This window comes from Gopherus flavomarginatus, chromosome 4 (assembly GCF_025201925.1).
Source record: "Gopherus flavomarginatus isolate rGopFla2 chromosome 4, rGopFla2.mat.asm, whole genome shotgun sequence".
NCBI lineage: Eukaryota > Metazoa > Chordata > Testudines > Testudinidae > Gopherus > Gopherus flavomarginatus.
The window spans coordinates 125,285,763-125,307,398 of NC_066620.1; the positions used below are offsets into that span (position 1 = coordinate 125,285,763).

Sequence of the window (21,636 nt, forward strand, 5' to 3'; positions counted from 1 at the left end):
ATGTCACACAGGGCTTGGCTGGGGTTAGCCAGATGTGTGAAAAATCAGGATAGGGGATTGGGGTACAGTGATCAGATATCCCTATTTTATAGGGACAGTCCCAATTTTGGGGTCTTTTTCTTATATAGGCTCTTTTTACCCTCCTCCCCCATCCCTGTCCTGATTTTTCACACTTTCTGTCTGGTCACTCTAGGTGGGGGGTAATTGGTGCCTATATAAGACAAAGCCCCAAATATCGGGACTGGTCCTATAAAATCAGGACATCTGGATCTGACCACCCTAGCTGGGGAGCGCCTCTCCCCTGGGCTGGCAGCTGCCAGCGATCCATCTCATCCGGGGGGAGCTGCACAGGGCAGGATGAGCTGCTGTGGCTCCATGGGTGCCCCATCCCTGAGATCAGATGCTGTGCTAACTTCACCATGTCCGTAAGGCTGGTGGTGGTGCCCATTGGCGTGTGATTGGACCTGAGGGTTTGCTGCTGCTGTTGCCACTCTGCACCCCAAGAGGTGGATTTTGGAGTCCTGCAGTTTTCCATCTATCTCCTCCTCTACTGCAGCTGTTGGACCAGCAGACTGGGGGGTGAGCCAAGCATGAAAGCAGTACTGTGTTGCCATTTAGATTGTCATTTAACAACTTTGTTTGCCAAAAATTCTTGCTAACAATCCTGAATCCAATTTCAATATTTTTCTTAAAAAAAAAATCAGTATCTTAGCCAAAAACAGAAAATTAAGTTGTTGACAATTATTAGTGACAGGTTTGGTTTGAGGCAGGGAGTGGGCCAGTTTTCATCAGAGAAACAAAAAATGTTGACTGACTTTCCTATAGCCTGTTACTCCTGATAAGAGCCTTACAACAACTGTAATATGCTCATCTCCTTACTAGTGTATAAAGCAGGGGTCGGGTGAGCTGATTTTGATGGTATGCAGCGGCAGGCTGAGCGGCTCAGCCCATCACTGCTCTGGGGTTCCGGCTGCTGCCCTATTGCCAGCTGGGATACCAGCCATCGGCCCCACTCAGCACCTGCTGCTGGCCTGGGGACCCCCAAGGAACCCCAGGCTGGCAGTGGGCTGAGCAGGCCAGCTGAACCACTCAACCTGCTGTCAGCCTGGGGTTCCATTCACTCAGCCGGCAGCGGGCTGAGTGGGCTGGTGGCCGGCTGAGCAGGGCTGGTGGGGGGTTGAGTGGCTCAGTCTGCTGCCAGTCTGGGGTGCCAGCAGCACTCAGCCTACTGCTACTCCGGGGTTCCGGCTGCCGGCCCCTTGCCAGTCAGGAGCTCAGCCGCCAGCCCCACACTGCCTCCTGCCAGCCTGGGTGAGCAGAATCTCAGGCTGGTAGCGGGCTGAGGGGGGGTTGGCGGCTGGGATCCTGGCTGGCAGGAGTTGGTGGTCAGAACCCCAGACCAGCAGCGGGCTGAGCAGGGCCTGGGATCCTTGTCTAGGTTTCCAGCCACCAGCCCCACTTAGCCCGCTGCTGGTTTGGAGTTTCATTTACTCAGCTGGCAGTGGCCTGAGCAGGACCAGTGGCCAAGACCTCAGATAATAACAATAGTTTATTTATATAATATAGACATAGAGAGAAACCTTCTACAAACATTAAAATGTATTACTGGCACGAGAAACCTTAAATTACAGTGAACTTGGCACACCACTTCTGAAAGGTTGCTGACCCCTGGAATAGAGTGACCATATGTTGTACTAAGATTCTCCTGCTTTTTTTTTTCCCCTGTGAGTCAGTATAACTTTTGCCAGCCCAGAAGTTGGGCAGCCAATGTTTTACTTTTTCACAATGTTTTCTCCAACTTTCATAAAGTAAATACATAGTTAATATGAGTTAAAAAGGCCAGGGACACTTCTTTGTGAAGAATCTGTACAGCAGATCATGCTAGAGCTGTGAAAATGTCAGTTTTTGATGGAACTTTAGAGGCAGTGATTTATCATGTATTTTATCATGTGAACGTGCTGCTATTGCTAATGTCTTTCCAAACAAAAATAAGGCACAACAGGACTTCTGTAACATTTCTGTGCTACCTTAATCTAGATGAGATGATTCTGTGCTGACTTCATTTTGGTCACTTTGTGCTTTACCTAGGAGTAAAACTAGGGTTATATTTTCCCACTGTTTGGAAACCCAGCTTATTAAACTGGATAATGCCATTGATCTATTTACAGTATAAAGTTGATATAGAGTTGTAACTAATGTTAAGACTGATGCCCATTATACATTTAAAACTAAAAAGTGGCTTTGTAAAAATGACATGGGTTTCCAATTCTACTGTGTTTGTCTTCGCACTAGCTCAAGTTCACAGGCTCACGGCTATCCTATATTAGCTATTTTAAATAATATTTCTGATAATAACAATAATTTAAACAGTTATTTCTTTAAAAAACACCCTTATAAGTTATGTCCTATCGAAAACAACCTTCTGGGTCACAAAAAAGAAAACGGAAAAATGAAATAGGATTAGCTGTAGAAGCACAGAAGGGTTCTATACTTAAGTTTGTACAGCATGAAAACAATGAAGTTGATCAAGATCATCATGTAACTTCGCAAGAAAATTTTTGTGCAGATGAAGCTCAAGAAACGCAAGAAAACACAGAACAATCATTTGAAACAGATGCAGACACAAAACAAGAAATTAAAACAGTTGAAACTGTACTAGCATGGGATATAGATGACATTGGCACATGGCCGCGATCTTTAAACAACGAATACCGTGCCATTATACTTGAGAAAGACCTTGTGAGAATAAAAGGTCTTGAATATCCTAAACACATTAGAGGTAGGAAATTCACAAAAAACAATTACTACGAAAGACTTTCTAATGGTGATATTGTCAGCAGACAGTGGCTTGTGTACTCTAAATGCAAGGATGCTGTATTTTGTTTCCCATGCAAGATTTTCAATAGTTGCAATTTTAAGATAGCAACCATGGGTATTAATGATTGGAAAAATCTTAGTCACATATTACCACAACATGAAAAGGCGTAATACCACATTGAAAGTATGCACAAAGGGTGGGAGCTGAGAGTAAGGTTAAAAAATCCAGACAACTCTTGATGCCCAAAATCAAAGATTGCTGGAGTCGGAAAAGCAGCATTGGCGTCGTGTTCTTGAACATCTATTATCTATTGTTGAATATCTATCAACAAACAATTTTGCTTTTAGAGGAAGCGTTGAGAAATTATTCCAGCCCCAAAATGGAAATTTTTTGGGCCTTGTACAACTGCTGGGAAAATTTGACACAGTGATGAGTGAACATCTCCAAAGAGTAACTGAAAATGAAATACATGACCACTATTTGGGACCAAGAATTCAAAATGAACTGATCATGCTAATGAGTAATAAAGTGAGAGACAAAATTGTTTCATTGGTTACTTTGGCAAAATATTTTGCCGTAATTCTAGATTGCACTCCGGACATAAGTCATCAAGAACAGATGTCATTAATAGTGAGATTTGTCGACATTAGTGATTCAGCACAGATTACAGTTAAGGAATTGCTTATCACATTTTTAGAAGTACAAGGCACTACAGGTTTTGGACTTCTTCAAACTCTCCTTGATGAACTAAAACAAATGGGATTGTCCATAATGAACATTCGAGGGCAAGGCTATGATAATGGAGCCAATATGAAAGGATGCATTTCTGGCGTGCAAGCTAGATTGCTGAGAGAAAATCCACGAGCCTTTTTTGTTCCATGTGCATGCCACAGCCTTACCTTGATATTGTGTGATATGGCCAAGTCTTCTGTAGAAGCTATATCTTTTTTTGGTTTGCTGCAACGCATTTACGTGCTCTTTTCAGCTTCCACTCAACGATGGCAAATATTCAAAGCACATGTCAATGGTATTACCGTTAAGCCTCTATCTGAGACAGGCTGGGAAAGCAGAGTAGAAAGTGTAAAAAAGTTGAGATATCAATCTGAGGAAGTTTATGAAGCATTGGTTGCTATTTCGGAAGAAGCCAGAGATCCAAAAGCTAAAAGTGAAGCACAGTCATTGGCCTCTGAAATATCCAGCTTCAAGTTTCTAACATCTGTCGTAATCTGGTATGACATTCTTGTTAAAATCTCAAGTGTAAGCAAAATAATGCAGAGTCCAATGATGCAGCTTGATTCAAAACCTACCTTACCAAACAACACACAAGACTTTTTAGTGTAATACAGAGAACATGGATTCAAAGAAGCACAGGTTATAGCAAGAGAGCTTGCACAGGCACTCGGTGTAGAACCAAAATTTCCATGTGCGAATGTGACACAAGTTTCAAGGAAAAAACGACAAATGGAATATGAAGGAGCAGATGAGCCCATAGACAATCCAGAAAAGAAATTTGAGGTTGAATTTTTTAATGTTGTGATGGATAAAGCAGTATCTGCTGTTGATGAAAGGTTTAATACCTTGCAAGTACACCATGAACAGTTTGGATTTGTGTATGACATAACTAAATTCAACGAAATAGGAAAACAAGAGCAACTAATGACAAAGTGCAAGAACCTAGAGAGCCTCCTGAAGCACGGTGATAGTTTTGATTTAAATGGACTTGAACTGTACGAAGAATTGAGTACACTGTCATCAATGTTGCCACATGCAAAATCGGTGATGGACATTGTACAGTTTATTCATACCCGCAAACTTGTTGACATATATCCTAATGTGTACATTGCCACTCGTATTCTACTGTCAATTCCTGTAACAGTAGCATCAGGAGAACGGAGTTTCTCAAAAACTAAAGCTCATTAAAAACTATCTCCACTCTACAATGAGTCAGGAACGCTTAACTGGTCTTGCTATTCTTGCAATCGAACAAGACACGACTTTGTCTTTGTCATACGATGACATTATTACTGATTTTGCAGCCAAAAAAGCCAGAAAGATTTGCTTTTAATTAAAAACAAATCTTTGTTTCAATACCTCTTCTTATAAATTTCCAATAAAATTTTGATAAATTAAAAAAATATATTATTTGCATCATTCTGTCATATCAGAATTTTTTCTATAGTGCTGCTTCTTTAGTGCTAGTCCATCAGCATTACAGTGTGCTTAATTAAGTTAAACTGGTTTTAATAACGTGAATGTGGCAAGTTTTTCAATACTGTAAGTTTATGTTTGTGTTGCTAAGAGCAAATCAGGCACGGGGTACCAGTTTAATAATCTCACCTAGGGCACCATAAATCCTAAGGCCGGCCCTGACTGCTGGGCTTAGACATTGGCAGGGACGATAGAATCATTGCCAACAAATTTAACGTATCCTTGGATGAGTTGGAAGCTGAAGTCGGATTGCTTTGGGGTTATGACGGATCTGTTACTAAAGGTAGCACGATGAACACCACCAGAGAGTAGCTTGATTGGCTAAAGGAATCAGATCGGTCTTCCATGTTCCAGGCCTTTTACAAATCTGTTCAATGCTTTGCAGTCTTACCTGTTACAAGCTGTTCATGTGAAAGAGCCTTTTCAAAACTAGCACATGTAAAAAAACAAACAAAGAAGTACAATGTCCCAACAGCGCCTCAACTCACGCATAATTTTGTACGTTGAACAAGAATTGGCTTAGTCAGTTAATTACAATGATGTGATTGAAGAATTTAAGTCCATAACACCTGGTGAGCGATGTCTCATTCTCTAGGACAGGACGATGAAGAAACCTTAATTTGTTTTGGTCAATTTGGGTTAGCTCATTATCTGGTTAAAGATAAAGATCATGACAATTGACTGTATCTTTGTATATGGTTGGGTATCACTACACCAAAAATTTGGTATTTTGTGTCCCATTTTTAAAGTAAAGTTTTAGTTGTTAATTTAAAAAAAAATAAGTTTAGTTAAGTTTTAGTTTCTTCAGTTTGTTTGTTTGAATAAAAATAATGTCCTTTATGATTTGAGTATTCAATAAATGTTCACCTTTAAAAAAAAAAATTCCCTGGGTGGACACCCTAATGAAATGTGCTGCACATGCCTATGGGTCTAGGTATACTTGGTCCTAGCTCAGTGCAGGAGGTTGGACTACAGAATCTCTGTATGTCCCTTCCAGCCCTACATTTCTATGATTCGGTGACTGCAGAAGTGGAGGCCAGTTGCATATTCATTTTAACCCTACTATTTATATATTTCAGTTTCTACCAGTGTATGTTTTCAAGGCTATCTTCACAGGGGAAAAGGGCTAAAAATTGCATTTAAAAAATAAGAAAACAGAGAGATTCCTTCATGGAACCTGAAAGTCATCTTGACAATCAAGTCAATCAGTGTTGCAGAGCATATTGTAGAGAAAAGGTATGGTCAAACACAGAGAAATCTCAACATATAAAATACTCAGAATTCAGTGCAGATTCTTTGCTAAATGAAACCATGCTCAAACACAGACTAAATTATTGAGTCCGTTAAAGAAGGCAGCTTACCAGGATTTCAGGTTCTACAGTAACATGCTCAAAAGAGATTTGATTTTCAGCTTTGGCTGAGAGAGTCAAGGCACGTTGTGGTTTTACTTTCTCATTTAGATTCAGGAAAACGCACCTCAGGCCTTAATAACTCATTAGCAGGCTGGGACTCTTATAGAGGCCTGGACTAGACAGAGGTGACTGGACTGTTTAAGTGATTTTTCTACTTCAGATTCCATCCGCTCGTCAGATGAAGATATCTCTGCAGACAGCCCTATCTGCCTCCTGTCAAAAACAACAACCAGAGTAATTCTTTATCTGAAGATTAATTCAGATGAATGGCAACAGATGCCTTTCCCTGAGGCTGAATCAGGATATATACCTTTCTCACCCATTCACTATGTGACTCCTCATGTCTGGAGGCCATGACAGCTGTAGGGGCTGTGGAAAGATCATTGTTCCAAATCGTTCTGTTGATAAAACACATTTCTTTTTCAGTGGGTCAAAACATCAAACATCCACGGGGAGTTCACAGTCTTTAATATTAATGATCTATCTTAATCTCCTTGGAGAGTCTGGGCACATCTGAGAATAGAGGTGATTTGTTGCAGCTTCTCAGCTAACTGCTCTGTAATTCATAGTCCTGTTTTGAAAGATACTGAAGTCTAATTTTCCCTTCAATATAAGGCACATTGGCCTTACCATCCAGCATGAGATTGTGCTCCAGGTACTGGAGAGAAGTGCCACATCCATTGAGATGACCTCTTGCAACAGTTGGCCTATGAGGCAGCACCCCTAAGATTAGGCTTTCATTGAATAGTCCTAACCCATGTAACACCCATGTAACTGGGTTGGCTGCCAGAGCATAGGGCAGTTAGCATTCAGTACAGAAGAGGGCCCCTTCCTGATCTGCTATGCCCTCCACCTGTCTGGATGGTTATTGGTGGAATGTAATAATGAATTTGCCATTTGTTTGCTTTGCAGGTTGTGTTTTGGTTTCACAGGACATTGGGGTTACAGCTGGAGATTTCCATGAGCGTCCTGAAGACTTTGAGGACTTCTGCAGTTTGTTGGCACAGGTGACTTAAGGACTCAGTTGGTCTGTTTGTGTGGTACAATTTGACCTATCAGCACAGGTTTTGTTTGTTTTGTTAATATATTGTTTATTTCACATGATCACAACTTTGGGTAGTAGATCCTGGAAGCACAGTTTGACTCCACTCTCACCAATTTTTAGGGGTGTAGACATTGGTTTGGCGATTGGTTCTCCCAAAAACTCTAAAAGTCAGATAGTTTGGGAGAGCCCTTTCCCTGTGAGTTGGGCCTCAACACACCTTTCTAGGGGGAAAGGATTGGATTTGTGGGCAAGCATGAACCGTTCTGATTATTGCCAAACTGAGAAGTTCAAAAATCATGAGTCAGATCCCAAAAATCACAAGATGTTTTTAAAAAGATTACATTGTGGTTTTGGTCTGCTCTGGATTTTTGAACTCCCCAGCCATCCTGTATGTATGTATGTGTGTGGCTAACTCTCCCACATTTATTGAATAAAGTGATTTGGGCCCTCTTCCAGGGTTCTTTCTGGCTGCCTGATGGTGCAAAGCTTTAAACTTAAATCCAAACCCCAAAATTCTAATTCATTGTGTGTTTCGCCCATCCCTCAGCCCAGCAATTAATTATGTACCTTGCCAGCCTCTACTTAAGTACTGCCACCCCTAAATGCCCACAGTCTGCCTATTCCCACCCTCCCCACCTCATCTTTCCTTCTCCTGCCATTAATGGGTTCTTCTTTCCCTATCCCAGGCCTGAGGGACTGCAACAGGTTTCCTCTCCCCATTCCAGGCTGGGGGGCAGCTCCAGGTGTTCTTCATACCTCTCCTCCTTCCCAGTTCTGGTGTTGCGGGGCTCAGGGCCGGCTCTAGGTTTTTTGCTGCCCCAAACAAAAAAATTTTTGGCTGCCCCCAACCCCAGCTATGGGCTCTCACCCCCGCCCCAGTGCCCTACCCCACCTGCACCCCCTGCCGCCCCAGCCCTCGGCTTTCTCTTCCCCCACCCCCCCCCGCTCCCCCTGTGGCCCAGGCCCTGGGCTCCACCCTCTCCCCCCTCCCTTCCAGCCAGTCCAGCAGTGGCAGGGTCAGGGTAAGCAGTGGGGCTTCCGGGCCGCACCTCAGCCCAGGGTCCCTCCAGCCAGGGCTCCTGCCTCCAGGACTGGCTGGGACCTGGGAGGGTAGTCCCAGACGGAGCAGAGCCCCGGAGAACGGGATTCGGACCCAGCACGGCAGCGCTCCACCCTCTATGGCCCTGCTGCTGCTGCTGCTTCTGGCTGCCCTGCTGCAGTCCCTGGGTGGCTGTGGCCACTTCGCCCAGCCCCGGCTGCCATGCTGAGGAGCAGCCACCCTGAAGCACCTGCAGGTGGCTCCATGTGCCCCGTGGGGTGGCCCATGTCCCCCGCTCAGAGCATGCCTGGCCCAGCCACAAGATGCAGGTGCTGCTCCCCCATGGCGCGAACTGAAGTGGCCCCAGGGTGCTCTGCAGGCACCATGCACTGCAGCTGCCAGGGCCGTCTCTAGGCTTTTGCCAGCCAAAGCAATAAATAGAAAGAAACAAAGAAAGAAAGATGGCCGGAATGCCGCCCTTGAAAATTTGCCACCCCAAGCACGTGCTTGATTTGCTAGTGCCTAGAGCCAGCTAGGGGACCAGATGTCCTGATTTTATAGGGACAGTCCCTATTTTTGAGTCTTTTTCTTACATAGGCTCCTATTACCCCCCACCCCCTGTCCTGATTTTTCACATTTGCTGTCTGGTCACCCTAGAGCTGGCCCTGGCAGAGATGGACTAGGAGGAAGGAGGAGCAGACAGCAGTCTGACCCATTGCTCATAGGAGGGAAAGGTGGAGCCACCCTGAGCTGCTGGACTCTTTCTGCTCCCTCCTTTTCCTATCACCTGTCCTCCTCTGTGAATGATGTCAGCTGCTCTGTCTCCCAATAAAAAGTCCCTTGGGCTCCTGAGGGGAGCGAGGAGAGTTGTGCATTCTTCCTGCACCAGCTCTCGTTGTCTGCTCTTCCCCAGAAGGTGGGCAAGTAGGAAGGACAGCCAATCAGAAGGGGGTTTCCCCAAGGTGGGGCTGAAATTCTCTTAAGAGATGGAGCTACTTGCATCATCATGAGACTGGCTCCAGCCCCAGCCAAACTCCTGTGACTCACTAAGGAATTGCCAGAGTTGATACCACTACATCCTATGAGGCCAGAGGAGTTCCCTGGAAGTAAGCTGTTCTTGGTTGCAGGCCACCGTAGTCCTTAGGAATAATGGAGGTTCAGATAGGGCCTAAGTTTTAAGCAGCTGCTAAGTCCTGACACTGTGGTGCTCAGGATTTAACTATCAAAAATGGTTAAGGCAGGTGACAGAGAGCATTGATAGCCTTCCCTTTTTCACTGCTGCCCTGAGAAGTTATCCTGTTAAGGAATTAATAAAGTTGATGCCACTTGGCTCAAAGTTCCAGATGTCAGTATCTGTTGGACCCGGCCATTCACAGAACCCTTTGAGTGCTATAAACCCTTTGGATACACCTACACTGTAATAAGACCCGTGGCACAGCCATGGCTGGCCCCAGTCAACTGAGTCAAGCTTGTGGGACTTAGACTGCAGGGCTAAAAGTTGCAGTGTAGATATTCGGGCTCAGACTGGATCCAGGCTTTGAGAGCCAGTGAACAGGAAGGGTCTCCGAGCCCAGGCTCCAGCCCGAGCCTGGACATCTACATTGCAATTTTTAGACCTGCAGTCCAAGTCCCACAAGTCCAAGTCTATTGACCGAGGCTCTAAGACTCAGGGTTGCAGATTTTTTATTGCGGTGGAGACCTGAGCTGTGAGACCAAAGAAGAGGATCTCATGCTCTGTTTCCCAAACATCCCAGTTTCCCAAGCAAAGGGATGAAACATCTGCCTGTTAAATGAAAGGATTCAAAATACACTGTTCAGTTCAGTTGTCTTTATGGAAGGATATTGGGGGAAATAGTTTGTACTGTTCCTTGACTATTAAAAATAGTCTACTCAAATTTTATAGTAAGTTATTCGTGTAGTTTTACAGAAAGGGCTGTCTTGGTAGCAGAAATTCTTGTGTATTATTGAATGTACTTGTAATTAGTGATGGGATTGCATAATAAGCAATAATACTTTGCTTTTAAAGGACATTTTTCATCCAAGAATCTCAAAGCACTTTACAAGCATTATTTGCTAAAACCTCACCAAACGTTTGTTACAGAAGTATTATTGTCCCCATATTACAACTGGGTAAAATGAGACACTAAAAAGAAGTTCAGTGACTTGCTCAAGGTTACAAAGCAAATCAATGGTATAGCTTGGACTAGAACCAGATCGCCTGCCTCTAACCACTAGCCTATACTCTTTCCTTTGCAGTGGACTTATCTAATGATCACAATTTGTTCCCAAGAGCAGGAAAGTGGGTTGAAAACCACTTTAAAGATGAGTTGCAATCACCTCATCTTCTGGCTACCAGTAACCATCCCTGATTCTCTGCATAACATTGAAAAACCCTAAAACCCCCAGGCAATTTCCTAAAGCAGGATTGACCCTAGCTTACCATTTTTGATGTTGGACTCAACACTGAAAACTATTTCCCATTAAACTTTTAAATTGCTTTGCTATTGCTATTTGCTGAAAAAGATGAGTTGGCAAAATAAAAATCACTCTTGTTTCATCTCTGCAACATCTGAATAAGTAACACTTTTCATTTGTCACAAAAAAATTATGACATCGCTTTTGTAACATTGCAAAAACAAGCTAGCAATTTACACAGTGATTAAACTAAAGTAAATTGGTACACTTCATGCTGATGCTTGTGATGTTGTTATTCTTTTATTGCACTTGATACTTTAGGTACTCCTAATTGGGCGAAAGAGCATAATCAGTAATAAGAAGAAAGCAAACTGTCATTGGAAGCACCATATATGTGACTGGTATATTTCTAAATGTGAGTGAAGTGTGTATGAAATATATTTTTTAAAAAAGAGGGCCAGGTACTCCACTTTTGTAAATCAGCTGAGGATCAGGCCCATAGTACTTGTCCATTCAGTCAAGGCTTCCAGGGAAAAAATAAGGGCCACAAAAAAGCTTATTGTGTTGGTATCTCTTTAAATCCACAAATTACCATGTAAATGTGCTCTATTAGAAGAGTTGGTGCTCCCAGCCAACATTGAGAAATAGGTTTTAACTTCTTTTCTACAGTTCAAAAGGGGCATTTTAAGATTATGAAAACAGATGTTTCTCTTTCTCTTGCAGACTGTCTTAAAGAGCTCATTACCATGACACTGGTAGAGAAATTAACAGGAACTAATTGAAAAGGTGAAACAATGTCTGACCACATCTACAACACCTTTATACGTTGCAATTGAAATGTACTCACATCCCGTATATTCTTCTCTGTTTTATCTTTTTTTCCATGAAAGGGTTGCCTTATAGAACCTCATAACATATTAAAGTATTTTAATGCACGAATGAAGTCTACATTTATTTCCAAGATTTTGAATTCTGTGCCCTATGAAGTCTGTCCTGCTGTATTGTTCTTTGCATATATTGATAGGTGGAAAATAATTTAAAAGGTTAAGTTGTGATTGCTGTTGATCTGGTTTGAGTGTCCTACAGTTTATCTACCTCTTTCTGGTACTAAAGTGCCCGGAAGCTATTCAATATTGTAGGTGTAGTCTCATTACAATTATCTATGCAAGGATTATTATTGCACAAATCTATGTCATCCTGGCACAGACAGATATTAAAGTCTCCCAGTTGTATACTAGGATGCATTCAGATTGTATACTTCAGTGGGAAAACCTAGGGGAGGGATCCTGAGGTGAAGAAAATGACATCACAGCCTCAGTGCCAGGAAATACTACATATGTGACTGCCTCCGACTCCCAAACACACTCAAGATGAATAAGATTCCACAGAGGGCTTATGAATAAATGATAATGCAGTTAAGGGCTAAATTAGCTTTTAAGTGGATTCCCTGAAGAGCTTTGAGAGTGTGACATTACATGCATTTCCCCAGACCTTCCCCATACTATCCTTCTCCTACCTCTTCCACATGCAGATTCCTGTGGTCATATGGAGTCCTTTATGAATGCAGAGGAGGAGAAGGCTATGCTGTAAGACATCTGATTCCATTTCAGTGAAGGAAGGGAAGGGCTGTAGATAGAAGGTCCCCTCTATACATGGACCCTGTTGAAATGAACCCTGCTGAGACTACAAACAAGGGTACTAATTGGGGTCGTGGTTTTTGTTGTGTGAACACATATCCACTAGAAACTGGACTCAAAGCATCAACTAATTTCACACATATGGCTGAAAAGCCATCAAATGGTGATCATTTTAGCTAATGCATATTTGGGTTAGATGTGAAGCAGTATTTTAGGAATGGAAGAAATTGTCTCCTGTCATGTGACCAGTTTGGTCTTCTCATTCTTATCTGAGTCATAATAAAGTACCTTTGGATCAACTTGGTCAGTAGCTTATTTGGACTTTGAAAGTCTTTTTCAGATACTAGGTTGTAGTATTTTAATTGGTAATGTAAACCCGGGTTAACATGAGGTTTCAACTGCAGATGGCAGCAAACCCCTAAAGATCAATTTATATTTTGAACAAAGTAAAAGCAAGGCTAGGTTTACCATATTAAGAGTAAACACAAATATATTAAAAAGCTATAGATCATGAGATGATTACATAGCAAATAGAAACACATAGAATGGATTTGTCAAAAACTAAATGGACATCTAATCCCAGATGTATAATAAGCAATGATAGCTCCCTTAGAGAGGGCGGCAATCATTTGCAGGAATAGTCTCCAGCAAAGTGACATTGAGCACTGTATGTAAATTTTTCTCCTGTCATGCCCTCTAGCAAACTACTGCACAGCTAGCAGCAAAAAGAAATCTGGTAAAACAGGGCATTTATATGTCCTTGCCTAGTCTTGCCTAATGCAAGAGCTGGCTGCTCCAAAACATCAGAGGACTCTCGTTTAGGACATTATTAATGCAGCTAGCAGAAATAATGAAGGCAAGCAGAATCCCAGATAAGGATGTATGATTAACCTCTAAAAACTGTCAAAAGTAAAGGATGATTTCATGAAAAATAATGGTGTGGAAATTAAAGGCAGCAAAGTGTGCTATGGAAGATTTTTTTAGAGAGATGATGTGACAGGGTGCATAAACCTTGGGATGAATGGGGTTAAAAACTTATTGCTGAATAAGATGTGGCTAAGCCTATTGCCAGTATTGACAGAAAACCTAGCCACAAAGGCAAGCAATCTGTGACATAGATATGGCAATTTCCTGCAATATCTTTGTGAGATCTTACTGTTTTAAGTTGAGTATCATTGTGGGCCAGGGATTGTATGTAATTCCGTGAGGAGTGGGGTTTACACAGCTCTCTGGGAACTAAGAATAGTGGAAGGTGATTAGGCAAACCTACTCAGGTTGTAACACCTACAGAGAGGTACCACCACATGGAGAGGCTCACATATACTAGTTCAAACTGTATTCTCCAGAGACCAATGGACTAAGAAAGGACTTTTGGTTAAATAGATTAATTTAAACTGAGTCAGGGGCTTCATTCTGATCCAGCAAATGGACAGAACCTTCGGTCCAAAAGGTGTTGGAAAGACTTTAGCCTACTGAGGCCTCATAAGATTGATGGGTGAGCACTGGTAAGCTTTTCACAGGCATATACAAATTTTTAGTGTTTTTTCTTGTGGTAACTTATGACTGCCAGCAGTTACAGCTACTGTTTGGAAGTATTTCCAATGGTCAAAATGTCAAATCATAATTTATCACTGGTACAAGTGACAACAAGGATGCTGGAAAAATTTGTATAGTAGGGTTTCTGAGAGCCATTGAACCAAACTGTAAACCCTGTATATGATAGAACTCACTTCACTACAGGCACATGGGAATGACCAAATTAAAAAAGGAGAGCTAGAGAAGTTGTATTGTGGCCACAGACAAATCATGAAATCAAAGAAATAATATGCAGGTGTGGAACATATCAGAAGTACAGAGATTCCCAGCAGAAAGAACCAATGATGTTGCACAGATAACTTGGATAAGTTGGAAATGAGATGTTCACCTAGTTATAAAGGACTACTGTACCAATTTTCCAGAAATAGTCATGCTTGAAGATACCACAGCAGCAACAGTTGTCAGACACTTTACATCTGGAATATCAAGAACTGTAATAATTGACAATGGATCACAGTTCAAGAATTCCTGGACTTTGCTAAAATGTACAACTTTCATCATGAGACATCTACTCCCAGCTAACCTGAAGCCAATGGAGAAGCTGAATGAAGGGTATGAATTGTGAAGAACTTGCTCAAAAAGCAATGGAGGCAAGAAAAGTTCCAAATTTAGCACTATTCAACTATAGAGCTACACCTCTGCAATGTGTAGTCACCCGATTAACTCGTCTACAACAGACATATCAATAAATAATATAGGACAAAAACAAAGGTTGACTAAGGAGTTTGTGGTAGTGAGGAAAAGACTAAGAAAATACAATCAGACAAACTTGTACAATAAAGGAGCAGTTTAAAAACACAGTTACAAACCAGTTTGGTGAGAATTTGTCAAGATAGGCACAAGCCAGTCAAAGCTACAGTAATCAAAGAGGCACCTCACTCATAACAAGGGATCACAGATGAAGGGAAAATCTTAAAAAGGAATCGTAAGCATCCGCTAAAGATATCTTGGTAGAGAAAAAGTAAAGCAAGAGCAGACATACAAGTTGAAAACAATTCACAAACTGACCCTATTACTGACCATGAGACTGAACAGTCCATTACAGACAAAGATCTGACTGAACCCTAAAGAGAGTTTGCAGACTGGGAAGATTGCTGAAACGCCCTGAGGTACTGATCAAAGCACATTAGAGCTTTGTTTAAGCAACCTTGTGATGCTATATGATTGAAACATGACCATGTATGTCATTAATATTGCCATTGTTAAAAAACTACAACAAATCTTATACGAAGTATGTCATGTAAGGTATCAATGTAAAAGTCACAATCTATCTAATATAATTATCCTGTTTATATACATGTATCATCTTCGTCTCTAAAGTTATGAATATTAACTATGTTCCATTACTTCAAATGTGTTTGCTGCTGGGGTAACACCCAAGAGGTAATTTACATCCAGTCTGGTCAGCACATTGTGGATGAACTGTTCAAGCTGATGACCCATTAAAGTTGAGGGCCACAGAAGAAGCTTGTCCCCGCCCAGTGAGCCTTCTTGTGGATGCCTTTACTAGAATATGGGTAATGGCTACTCCTATGTCATCAAAGTATGCAAAGGCATGTGACTGGCTTATGTGATCCTGGACTCCAACTTGTGGCTGTAATTTTCCACAAACTAAAACTGAAAGCATTCCCTCCACATGGATGAAGATATAAAAGATTCTAGAAGCATCTCCATTTTGTCTCTCTTTCCTGCTCTGATTTCTGGACTATGGGCTTACAGTAAGGGTATGTCTACACTGGAAACTTCAAAGTGCTGCCACGGGAACACTTGGAGAGAGCTCTCTCAGCACTCCTGGTAATCCACCTCCATGAGAGGATTAGTTTCGAGCGCTGGGAGCGCAGCTCCCAGAGCTCAAAACCTGTCTACACTAGCGTTTTAAAGCGCTCAGACTTGCTGCGCTTAGAGGGGTGATTTTTCACACCCCTGAGCCAGTAAGTTAGAGCGCTATAAAATGTAAGTGTAGACAAGCCCTTAAAGGAGCATTCTAACCAATAGACTGAGGACTTCCAGTCTTTTGGAGGTTACCAGAGACTTTACAAGTCAGCAGTTTAGTCCATCATGGCTTCAAACCTGATACAAAAACTTTGCAATGAGTTTGTTTTTGATCTTCTTGACTATTTTTAACTCTCACTTCCTTCTTTTATCTTATAAATAAACCTTTAGATATTAGATACTAAAGGATTAACAACAACATGATTATTGAGTAAGGTCTGAGTTATATATTGACCTGGCTATGTGGCTGATCTGTTGGGACTAGAAGGAGACTTTGATTAAATTGGTTTTAAATAACCACTCATCATTAACTCCAGTGTCTGGGTGGTGAAACAAGGCAGCTTGGACTTCTTGTTAACCAGCGTGGTGAGACAGAAGTTTACTTTTGTTTCTGGCTTGGTATATGTAATGATAGAATAACCATCATTTTGGGGTGAATTTACTCTATTTCTCAACAGTTTGTCCTGAATCTGGTATCCTCAGCTGTGACTCACTGCGACACAGTGATAAATCTGAAGAGTTAAGTCAGGAAATGTTTAAAAGGGAATCTCAAAAAGGGAAGATGTCCTGTAGTGTAAGTTCTCCAGGAAGTGTAGAGATGCCACACTTCCTGTATGTTTTAGATGCAGTCTTTGGTTTCCTGGGAGTTAGGAAACACTTCCTACTGGAGCAGAAAAAAAGAAGCCTGGAACAGTGCAGTTGCAGGCTGCAGCTATGCAGAGTAGTAATAGTTTTGTTATTTCATTTCTGTACACAGTTTCTACTCATAATAAAGAATTTATCTTGAAACTGGTCTTCTCATCAGTAAGATCAGCAAGTCATGTTATAGCATCAGGAGACATAGCTTTAGGCGTTGCTCTCTGCAGCTTAAGAGAGAGCACCCCATTTTGTGTGTCAGTCCATGACATCCAGTCATTTAGGAACACCTGGAAGTATACTGGAGTGGACAAGAGCCTCAGACTCCACATCCAGAAGGAGAGGACTTTCTGCCTTTCTCACTTGTTCAGCTAAAGGAATGCCAGGGAATGATACTCTGAGAGCTGTTCCATGCAGGGAGAGGGCTGCCTTGCTATGGGGCACCTTAACAGTGAATACTGGGTATACTTTACCTAGATAGGAAAGGGCTCTGGGAGGAGGAAAGTGTTGGTCACTGGGTATACAGCCAGGTGAAGGCTCATCTGGAGTCAAAAAGTTGCATTAACATTACACTGCACACCAGTCACATTCAGGCCTATAATGTCTATTTAGTTATGTTAGTGGACAAACTTAATTCTATTCAGTCAGCCTTGCAGTGCAGCACCATAGGCATACCCAGGCAAGTGTTAATCTACATAAGAATATAAGAAAGGCCATACTGAGTCATACCAAACATCCATCTAGCCTAGTATCCTGTTTTCTAACAGTGCCATGTGCTTCAGAGGGAATGAACAGAACAGGTAATCATCAAATAATCCATCCCCTGTGGCTCATTCCCAGCTTCTAGCTAGCGGAGCTAAAAATTAGCAGTGAAGATATGGCACCTTGGGCTTTAGCACAGGCTAGAAAAATAAGTATACATTCAGGGTCCTCAGCACGCATGTACAGCCCCAGCTGAAGTCTGTGTTGCCATATCTTCACATTATTTTTAGCTGTGCTAGCTAAACTAAGGCTAGCATAGGTATGCCAGCCCATGCTGAAATCCCAGCTCTGATTGCAGCGTAGACTTACCCATAGAATTCTAACACAAAAAGATGTGGGAAGACTTTGGGGGTTGCACCAACTGGCTTTTATACTCTGTGCAGGTTAGGTTACATTTAACTATTAGTGAAGATTGACACACTGTATCCCATATGACAACCAGTACCCCATGTTCACCTCTTTTATATAGTTATGAGTTATTTTGTACAAAGTATGCCTTGTGAGGTATCATCTGAAAACTCATTAATCTACTGAACATCATTGTCCTGTTAAAAAGTATGAATAAACATTGTATATGAAGCTATGAGATATTTTTTAAAATGATTGTTACTGAAATATACTGTAGTTTTGGGTAATGCCCTCAGACCATTTTCTCGAAGACAAAGGCACACTGGCATGCCACCTAAGTGCTAAAAGGCCATTACCTATTTAATCAGAGATTCATCAGCAGGCGAGATATAAAGAAAGTATTTACAATTCATCTGAAGGACAGCTGTCAGAGCACATATGCAGTAGAGTTGCAAGGACTTTTCTAATGAAAAGAGTCAAGATATAAGAAGGGGGGAAATGGTGTCTCGGCGCCTCTCCTTCCCCATTTCTACTCAGAGCAGCAAGACTGTTTGAAAAGCAAAGAACCATCACTGAACTGGGGGGGGTGGGAACTGTTCTTAACTGGAAGGCTTTCCAGTTAGCATGGATGGCTGAATATTTTTGCAGGAGCGACACTTTTTTGCTTTCAAATCTTATTTAGCTTGGTAAAGTTTAGGATATAGCATTTATCTTTTATTTCTTTTGTAACCAGTTCTGACTTTTATGCCTTTACCACTTATAATCATTTAAAATCTACCTTTCTCTAGTCAAGTTCAACTTGTTTTATTACTTTATTTAAACCAGTGTGTTTTGATTCAAGTGTTTGGGGAATCTCTACTCGGGTTAACAAAGGCTGGTGCACAATCATTTCCTCTGATGGAATGACGGACTTTTAATGACCTTACACTGTTTGGGGAAGAGGTCTTGAACAGTGCAAGATGCACATTCCTAGGGTGCAAGGCTGGGCCAACGTTGCTGCCACACCCCCTGTCTCGAAGTGGTTTCCATCATATACAGGGTTTATAGTTTGGTTTAATGGCTCTCAGCACTCCCATAATACAAATTGTTCCATAACCCTAGCTGGGGCTGTGGAATTTGTGAGTGTTGTCCTGTATGTTGTTCATGAATGGTTGGGAAAGCATTCATGTAACTTTGCTAGGAGTGACTCTACATGCTAATGGCTATCTTTGAGCAGAATCTGGAGAAGCTGCTTGTCACTAGCAAAGCGGTGTAAAAGGCATTCTGAGTTGGTGATTTAAAGGGACAAAGTGGGTCAACAGTCTAGATTGTATCTTAGGGGATGTCACAGGAGGTTACTTTTATTCATGGGAGAGTTTGGTGAGGATTTAACCTGCTCATTCATGTATTTGTTTCCACTATTTTCAGAGATCAAAAATCATGAGTCAGTCCGGCAAAAACTCGCAAGATTGGCCCAAACAATCCTGAGCATTTTTGAAAAGGCTATATTGGGGTTTGATCTTTCTTTTGATTTTTGAACTTCCCCTGTTCTTCCTGTGTGTGTCTGACAATTAGTGTTGCCCACTCTCCCAAATTTATTGGGTAGGGTGATTTGGGGCCCTGCGAAAGGAGCTCTCACACCCACATCTACCCATCTCCTTCCCAGCAATTAATTTTGCCTCCACACAGTCCCCCTCCCATCACTTTGGCCCCTATCAATTCAGCACTCTAGTTTAGAGCCCCATCAATTGACTCCTCTCAATGCCTCTCAGTTGACTCTGCCAGTCCCAGTGCCTCAGTTCTGCTCCCCATCAATTCAACCCCACCTCCTTCACTTCAACCACCTCAATGCCCACACTTTAATTCAGTTCCCCCACTCATTCTGTCACCATCAGCTATGCTCCCCAGCTGCCCCCCACTTCAGCTCTCCCCAAGCCTCACTTCTGTTTCTCCTTGGACTGTCCACCCCCTCTCCCAGGTCTGGGGGGCTGAAGTGGGGCACTCTCTCCCTTTTTCAGGCTGTGGGGGACAGCTGCAGGGGCTCTTCACCCACTCTTCCCTGTTCCATGATGTGTGCTGCAGGGTGGAAGAGGGTGGAAGCAGAGTCACTGACCTGTCCTCCATTGTTCACAGGAAAGGAGGAGCAGGCAGAGCTGCCCTGAGTAGCTGGGCTCTTTAGCAATCTCCTCCCATCAACTGTCCTGTGAGAATGGTTTTGGGTTGCGATGGAGAATAGGAGGGAGAGAAAGCTCTGTCCGCAGCAGCGCTGATTGGTTATTCTGCCTCAAGATGTAGGCAAGTGGAGCAGGCATCAAAACAAGAGGGCTCAAATTCACTAGAGGACTGGACTTTCTTGTGTTATTTTGCTAGCCCCATTGAAATTCATGTCACTTTTGGAAAAACTGCAAGAGCTGGTAACACTGTTCTCCTTATCATTCCCTTTCCCCTCAACTTCTATTTTTGCTACTTACTTTTCCCTGATAAAGTGTTTGTTTCCTTTTAAACTTGGTTAATGTTTGAGCCTGTTTTATTCAAAATGAACTAGAAGTCATAGGGACTGTATATTAATTTATTCACTCAGCCACTGACTGGAGGCACCAGGCACTGAAAATCCAGTTTTTCTCCAGGAACCAGTAAGCTCTAATAGCTGATGCCTGCCATTAGACCTAGGAGCACAACGAATCCAGGGCCCATTGGTTCTAAGGTCAGTCCTAGAGCAAATAGGGGCTGTACTACAGCAGGGGACCAGACATACCCCTAGCTGTGGCTACAGGCCTCAGGAAAGATTTTCCATTGCCTCCGTGCACCTTGTGTAGTCATATTATGCTGGTGCAAAATATGTGCAAAGTGGAGGTAAGTTGTCATCATTCTGGGATAGTTTTACATCCATTTTGTTCTCATTATATCTTGGTGTAATGGCTGTATGTGGTGCAGGACAATGAAGAATCTGGAACCTCTTCTTGTCTCTTACGGTTGTCTGTGAACCAACAACTGGCCAAGATAATGACACATAATAGCTAACTCAGGCCTCAAATAAATGTACCGTTAAGAGAAAAATTAGAGTGTTAAGACTGTCAACTAGTCAGGCCTGGAAAAGGAATGAGGCCATTGAATAAAAATATATTTATTTGCATGTCCAAGAACCTCAAATTAATTTGCAATGCACCACTTTGACCTTCTGAGAGTGGAAATACTTTAAATCAGCAATTCTGCCTTCAGGGTAGTTTTACAATTCCTATGAGCTATTCCTCCTCCCATGGCATGAAGGAGCTAGAATTGTACATTCATTAATAATGACACATTTATTTGCAGCCTTGAAGGATCTTCTTACTTTGGCATGTGTGTCTTCTTACAGAGGAAGGTTAAGTGTGAACGGCTTTATATTACAGCCACAGGTGAGGAACTAGAAACTGAAACATGTACATGGGATATTTGATCTATTATTCTGCCACCCATACCCACAGTAAACTCATAGTCTTTCAAGGTCATTATATAATACTGATGGTACAGTTAGATATAGATGTCCAGTAGTGGGTTACTGAAAAGGATGAGTGAAAAATAATGAAAATCTACCAGTCTCCATAGGAAATGCCTCAAGGAATTTAAGAATTGTACTCTGTAGCACATGTCTGCTTGCACTCATGATTGCAACAACAAAGCAAATTGTGAAGCACAACTTTTGTGTATCCCAACTGTGATCCATGTTTGTGCGTCCCATGGTGGTTTAGTAACTGTGTGGTGCTCTGCTA

General features: G+C 42.1%; 1 pseudogene; it reads left to right on the forward strand.

Annotated features, from left to right (window-relative positions):
• The first annotated feature begins 2,928 nt into the window (after nt 1-2,928).
• On the forward strand, nt 2,929-4,159 carry LOC127050080 (zinc finger MYM-type protein 1-like; annotated as a pseudogene).
• Nucleotides 4,160-21,636: the final 17,477 nt, after the last annotated feature.